Source organism: Mauremys reevesii, unplaced genomic scaffold, assembly GCF_016161935.1.
Source record: "Mauremys reevesii isolate NIE-2019 unplaced genomic scaffold, ASM1616193v1 Contig119, whole genome shotgun sequence".
In the NCBI taxonomy this organism is placed as follows: domain Eukaryota; kingdom Metazoa; phylum Chordata; order Testudines; family Geoemydidae; genus Mauremys; species Mauremys reevesii.
Window position 1 is genome coordinate 207,087 of NW_024100737.1, and position 7,258 is coordinate 214,344.

General features: G+C 51.7%; 2 non-coding genes across 2 annotated transcripts; both read left to right on the forward strand.

Annotated features, from left to right (window-relative positions):
* Positions 1-1,257: 1,257 nt before the first annotated feature.
* TRNAQ-CUG lies at positions 1,258-1,329 on the forward strand. Its single transcript has one exon. It is a non-coding gene; the product is annotated as a tRNA-Gln (tRNA).
* A 5,581-nt stretch (positions 1,330-6,910) lies between these two features.
* TRNAE-UUC lies at positions 6,911-6,983 on the forward strand. Its single transcript has one exon. It is a non-coding gene; the product is annotated as a tRNA-Glu (tRNA).
* Positions 6,984-7,258: the final 275 nt, after the last annotated feature.

Consider the following 7,258-nt stretch of genomic DNA (forward strand, 5'->3'; position numbering starts at 1 on the left):
TTCCTCCCTTTCCTTCCTCCCTGAGTCCTGTTAATCTCACCCATCAGATGCTCCAGCACCAGGTGGGCTCAAAGCACCAACCTTCCCTGAGCAACGGAAGGGGGAACCAGCTCTTTCACATGGAAGGAGGCTCCCACTCTGCTGCTGCCATTCTGCAGCCTTTCATATGGATTTGTATTAGCTAATGCAACCCCCCCACTCCTCTAATCCAGCCATGAAACATGGAGACAAGCTCCTGAAAGCAGGGCCCAGTGGTGCAATGGGTTAGTGCCCAGTACTTACAGAGCAGTGCTGAGTGGAGTGATGCTGAGGTTGTGAGTTCAAACCTCACCTGCAGCCCTAGTTTCCTTTAAGCAAATGGCTTCTGCCAATCAGTTTGCCCTGCAGAAAATACAATTCCTGCTCAGAAGACACTGAGGTCCCCTTGCTTTACAGAGAGCAGGGCAGATTCCACAGATCTACCAGGCTCTGCCCTCCACCAGCTGCCTGTGTCAGGAGGGGTCAGGCAGAACCCAGAGCACTGCCCCTGACTCCCCCTCAGTCTTTGCTCCCCAAACCACCTGTGTGCTCACCCACTTCACTGTGAGACTCAAACCCTGCCTGGCTTGCTGTATGCTGGTGTGGTTTTCATCTGTCACGTTGATGTGCATGTGGGTCCTGTGTGATTTTGGTGGATGTCTTGCATAGTTCTGTGTGCATGGATGTGTGTATGATTTTTGCATTAATATTGTTTTTTGCTTTGTATTCTTTTGATATGTGGGTTTTGTGTTTCCTGTTGTGGGCTTTTGCTGTATTTTTGGTGTGGATTTGTTCTTTCTATATTTTGTGAGGTTTTCCTTTTTGTATATGGCTCTGTGTGCTGTGTGGGTTTGGTTTTGTTATGTCTGTGTGGGCCTGTGCAGTGTGTGATTTTCTCATTCTCTGTGTGCGTGTTTGTCTCTCTGTTTGTATCTTCATGTGTAAATTCACTGGAACTTTTCAAAATCTGCACAGCTTTGCCAATTTTCACCAGGAATTTTTCTCCATTAACAAATTCTCACTTGTTCCCTACCCGTTGGTTGTTCCCTACCTGTTGGTGACCATTGCCCCAGGGGCCTGTCAGTCTCAGGGTCCTGATTTCCCATTGGCCCGTCCCCCTTCTATTGGGACTGGGAACTAGCCAACCAAACCCCACTAAGTTTTAGTAAAGGGCCAACAGTCCCTTACACAAGCCAGCCCTGTGAGAGTCTCCAATGTCCCGAGAGACCAATACAAGCTGGTCCCATGGTGTAAAGGGCAGCACTCAGGACTCTGAATCCTGCAATCTGAGTTCAAATCTCAGTGGGACCTTGTGTTAGCTGGTGGTAAAGATCTGGTGCTCAAAGTGCTTTCCTGTCTCCAGCTATACAAAAGTGGGTCATTTCACTCCTGCTGGTTAACTCCTTTTCCCCACCAGAGCCAGGTCTTTGGTGGGGCTTAGAAGTGGCTCTAGTGGTTGGGATTCTCACTGCTTCACCTGATGCCCACAAGTCTGGTGCTTGTAGCCACACTTTTCCTCTTGCTCACATGGCACTTGAAGAAAGCAGTGCCAGGGCCAGGCTTGATAGGCAGGAGGGAGGCAGAGTCCCAGGCTGGAGCCCAGCACACCTCTCCTCCTCTGGGCACCTGGAGCAGAGGCGGCTGGTGCTGACAGCTCTGAGGGAAGGCTTATAAGCCACAGAGCGACTGAGGGCGGGGCTAGACGAGGGCAGGACCATGCCTATGTGTGGCCAGCAGACAGGCAACAAGACTCCCGGCCAGCCTGCTCCCTGCCATGCCAAACCCCCACTGAAGGCCACCCGCAGACCACCATGCGGGGTGGCTGCTGATGCTCTGTGTCCAACATCAGTAGACGGTAGGAAAGCAGGGCCAGCCCCCCTGGTGGGGCCTCTTACTGTTCCCATACCCCATGCTCACTTTTGCAGTGGGGCAGGAGATGTTATCCCAAGAGGCTTTTCTCCAGCTGGTGAGAAGCAGAGAAACATCCAGGCTCCCAAGGCGCTATGTAGCAACCCCCCTCAAGCACAGGGACAGAGGGAAACTGCTCCACACGCTAGCCCGGGCAGCCGTCCATTTCCTTTGGGAATTCAGGAATAGCAAAGGCTAGACTGGAAGCACCTGGGGCTCATGCCCCAGCCTTTGTGACATCCAACCCCCAACTCCTTCCCGGGGCTCTAGCTGAAGCCAGAGCATTGGCCTGAGCGGCCAAGAAGAGGTTCCAGATTTGAAAGGAGCAGGACTTTCAGCACGAAGGTAAAACTGCATCAACACAACCACAAAGGGACGTGACCCCTCAAGTTTTTGATTCAAAGTCAGGCACCTTATCCGTTAAGCCATACGGGCGCCTACTTCATGCACTTCTTTGGAAAAGGTGGACACTGTGGGTACGTCTACACTACGGGACTATTCCGAATTTGCATAAACCGGTTTTGTAAAACAGATTTTATAAAATCGAGTGCGCGCGGCCACACTAAACACATTAAATCGGTGGTGTGCGTCCATGGTCCGAGGCTAGCGTCGATTTCTGGAGCGTTGCACTGTGGGTAGCTATCCCGTAGCTATCCCATAGTTCCCACAGCCTCCCCCGCCCCTTGGCATTTCCGGGTTGAGATCCCAGTGCCTGATGGGGCAAAAATCATTTTCGCGGGTGGTTCTGGGTACAGCCTCACCCCTCCCTCCCTCCCTGACAGCGGCAGACAACCGTTTCGCGCCTTTTTTGCTTGGTGAACCGTGCAGACGCCATAGCACAGCAAGCATGGACCCTGCTCAGCTCCATACCGCAATCGTGGATGTTTTAAACACCTCGCGCACTCTCGTGCAGTATATGCTGAACCAGGACCTTCGAACCGAGGCGAGTAAGAGGCGGATACGGCAGCCGGGCGATGACAGTGATGAGGACGTGGACACAGAATTATCTCAAACCGCTGGCCCCGCGCTTTGGAGATCCTGATGGTAATGGGGCAGATTCTATCCATTGAACGCCGATTTTGGGCCCGGGAAACAAGCACTGACTGGTGGGACCGCATTGTGTTGCAGGTGTGGACGATTCCCAGTGGCTGCGAAACTTTCGCATGCGTAAGGGCACTTTCATGGAACTTTGTGACTTGCTTGCCCCTGCCCTGAAACGCCATAATACCAAGATGAGAGCAGCCCTCACAGTAGAGAAGCGAGTGGCGATAGCCCTGTGGAAGCTTGCAACGCCAGACAGCTACCGGTCAGTCGGGAATCAATTTGGAGTTGGAAAATCTACTGTGGGGGCTGCTGTGATGCAAGTAGCCAAAGCAATCACTAAGCTGCTGCTACGAAAGGTTGTGACTTGGGAAACGTGCAGGCCATAGTGGATGGCTTTGCTGCAATGGGATTCCCTAACTGTGGGGGGGCGATAGATGGAACCCATATCCCTATCTTGGCACCGCAGCACCAGGGCACCCAGTACGTAAACCGGAAGGGGTACTTTTCAATGGTGCTGCAAGCACTGGTGGATCACAAGGGACGTTTCACAAACATCCACGCGGGATGGCCAGGGAGGGTTCATGACGCTCGCGTATTCAGAAGCACTACTCTGTTTAAACGGCTGCAGCAAGGGACTTACTTCCCAGACCAGAAAATAACAGTTGGGGATGTTGAAATGCCTGTCGTTATCCTGGGGGACCCAGCCTACCCCTTGATGCCATGGCTCATGAAGCCATACACAGGCAGCCTGGACAGTGGTCAGGATCTGTTCAATTACAGGCTGAGCAAGTGCAGAATGGTGGTGGAATGTGCATTTGGCCGTTTAAAGGCGCGCTGGGCGCACATTACTGACTCGCTCAGACCTCAGCCAAACCAATGTCCCCTATGTTATTGCTGCTTGCTGTATTCTCCACAATCTCTGTGAGAGTAAGGGGGAGACCTTTATGGCGGGGTGGGAGGCTGAGGCAAATCACCTGGCCACTGATTACGCGCAGCCAGACACCAGGGAGATTAGAAGAGCACACCAGGAAGCGGTGCGCATCAGAGAAGCTTTGAAAACGAGCTTCATCAATGGCCAGGGTACAGTGTGACTGCTGTGTGTGTTGATGAACACCCAACCCCCTTGATTGACTCAGTCCCTGTAAGCAACTCCCCCTCCCCCTTCGAGTACAGCTTACTTATGCAAATAAAGTCACTCTCATTTAAAAAGCATGAATTCTTTATTGATTCATTATATATAGAGGGAGATATGTAAGGGTGTGCTTTTGGAGGAGGAAAGGAGGGATGGAGAAGGCCATTAAAAAAAAATTCAGAGTAACGGCATCCTTCTGGTTGGGCTGTCCACGGGGGTGGAGTGGGCGGGTGCACGGAGCCTCCCACGCTGCCTACACGTCTGGGTGAGGAGGCTAAGGAACATGGTGAGGGGGAGGGTGGTTATACAGGGCTGCAGCGGCACTCTGTGATCCTGCTGCCGTTCCTGAAGCTCCACAAGACGCCGGAGCATGTCAGTTTGATCATGCAGCAGCCCCAGAGTTGCATCCCGCCACCGCTGATCTTCCTGCCGCCACCGCTGATTTTCCTGCCGGTCTTCCTGCCGCCACCTCTCATCTCGGTTGTCCTCCTGTCCTCACGTTCATCCCTCCTGTCCTCACGTTCACTGGCCTCTTTCCTGTAATTTGAAACCACGTCCTTCCACTCATTCAGATGAGCTCTTTCATTGCGTGTAACTTCCATAATATCCGAGAACATCTCATCTCAAGGCCTTCTTTTTTCCTCCGCCTTATCTGTGCTAGCCTTTGGGATGGAGGAGGGACGCTTGAAAACTTGCAGCTGCATGAGGGAGATAAATATTTAGAAAGATACATTTTACAGAACAATGGTTATACTGTTTCACAGTGAACATCACTATTCACCTAGCACATGTGATTTCCCTACAAGGTCGCATTTTTCATCTTAATAGTGACCGCTTGCAGCTCTGGGTTTACAGATCTCACAGACACATCAGGTCCAGGCATCAGAATTCAGCTTGCATGCGGCCATGGTAAGCCACTGTCTCAGTGATTTACCCTCCCCAACGCATGGCTAATACCACGCTAGCTCCCTGCTAATCAACAACCTTCCTCCCCACCCACCGGTGACCAAACAGAAAAGATCATCGGCATTTCACTCCTCCTCCCCGCTTCGCTACGTGCAGGAAAGTGTAATTTTTAAGCTTCTGCATTACACGAAACCAGTAGAAAATGGCCACCCCCCTTACTTAAATTCCTGATTTTTAACCAGGTTATCCTGAACGATATCACTTTGCTGAGGATAACAGAACAAGATAAAGAGCGGATGCTTCTTGAATGCCAGCAGTCCCCGGGACCATACGCTGCGATGCTTTGCCACGCAATGATACCTGATTACTTGCTACATGCATGGCATGGTAAAGTGTCCTACCATGGTGGGCGGAACAAGGATGCCTTGCCCAGAAACCTTCTGCAAAGGCTTCTGGAGTACCTACAGGAGCGCTTCATCGAGATGTCCCTGGAGGATTTCCTCTCAATCCCTGGACATGTTAACAAACTTTTCTAAGTAACTATACTGTCTGTGAATGCATCCCAAGTCCTCTGGGCAAATCAATCATTAAAAAAGGCTTGCTTAAAAAACACTGTTTGCTATTTGCAAAGGTACACTCACCAGAGCTCCCTTCCAGGGCGTCATTCTCTGGAATAGTTGATTGTGAGGGCTGGGAGCAGGGTAATTCCGTCAGGGTGATAAAAAGCTCCTGGCTGCTGGGGTTCACGGAGTGCTGTGTGCTCTCTGCGAGGTCTTCCTCTTCTTCTTCCTCTTCATCTTCCCCATCTGCATAATCCTCAAACATGGCAGAGATTACAACCCCACCTCGGAATCCACGGTCAGGGTGGGGTACTGTGGCGCAGCCCCTAAAATTGCATGCAGCTCATCATAGAAGCGGCATGTTTTTCGACCTGCCCCGGACCTTCCGTTTGCTTCTTTGGTTTTCTGGTAGGCTTGTCTGAGCTCCTTAACTTTCACTCTGCACTGCACGGAGTCCCTGCTGTGGCCTTTAGCCGTCATAGCCTTAGAAATTCTTTCAAATACTTTTTCATTTCGTCTTTTGGAACGCAGTTCTGTTAGCACTGAATCATCTCCCATATAGCGATCAGATCCAGTACCTCCCGAGCGGTCCATGCTGGGGCTCTTTTCGATTCTCAGGAGACAGCATTGTTAACTGTGCTGATGAGCTGTGCGTGGTCACCTGTGATGATGAGCTCTCCACGCTGTCGAAGCAGGAAATGAATTTCAAAAGTTCGCGGGCCTTTTCCTGTCTACCTGGCTAGTGCATCCGAGTTGAGAATGCTGTCCAGAGCGGTCAGTGGTGCACTGTGGGATAGCTCCCGGAGGCCAATACCGTCGATTGCGGCCACACTAACCCTATTCCGATATGTTAATACCGATATTAGTGCTACTCCTCTCGTCGGGCAGGAGTACAGAAACCGATTTAAAGAGCCATTAAAATCGATATAAGGTGCCTCCTAGTGTGGACGGTTGTGGCGTTAAATCAGTTTTACGCTCGTAAAACCGATTTAAACGCCTAGTGTAGACCAGGCCTGTGTTTCTTGGGTCACCTATTGAGGGGGGGCGAGACTCTCTGGCACAAGAAGTCGAGTTCCCAGTGAGATGTGAGACTTAATTATACGGGGCCAGGTGCAGGGCTTTGACAGGGAGGCTCAGGCATGGGGGATTGGGGTGCAGTGGACGGACCGGCTGTCTAGCTGTGGAGATTTAGTCGCACTGAGGCACAGGAGGGAGGAGGAGGAGGAATCCTGCTGACAGGCAGTGGCTGTGCAGAAAGAGGAGGAGTTCTGGGGACTTTATTTTGCCTCTATTTTGCCTGCCTGCTCACTCCTGTGGTGAACGGTGAAGATGCTCTTAACAAGCCCAGGTCGCTCAGTTGGTAGAGCATCAGGCTTTCAATCTGAGGGGCCAGGGTTCAAGCCCCTGTCTGCGTGCTCAGCTTTTAAGTTGCCTTGTGTTCCAGGAGCCAAATTCTGTTTACAGCCACATGCGGATTCCCAGAAGCTGTGGCCATTTCCTGGAAAGGCTCCTTTCCTTAGCAATCAGGAGAGAGGTCACATCCACAGGAGCAGGTGTAGAAAGCACAGTCTCTGGCTGCCAGGAAGCGGTGTGCCAGCATAGTGTTCTCTACAATGGCGTTTAGATCGGGATAATTTACGTGGCTCAGCACCCCCAGTTCCAGCACCTCTGCCCAGGCAGCTCCCCCAGC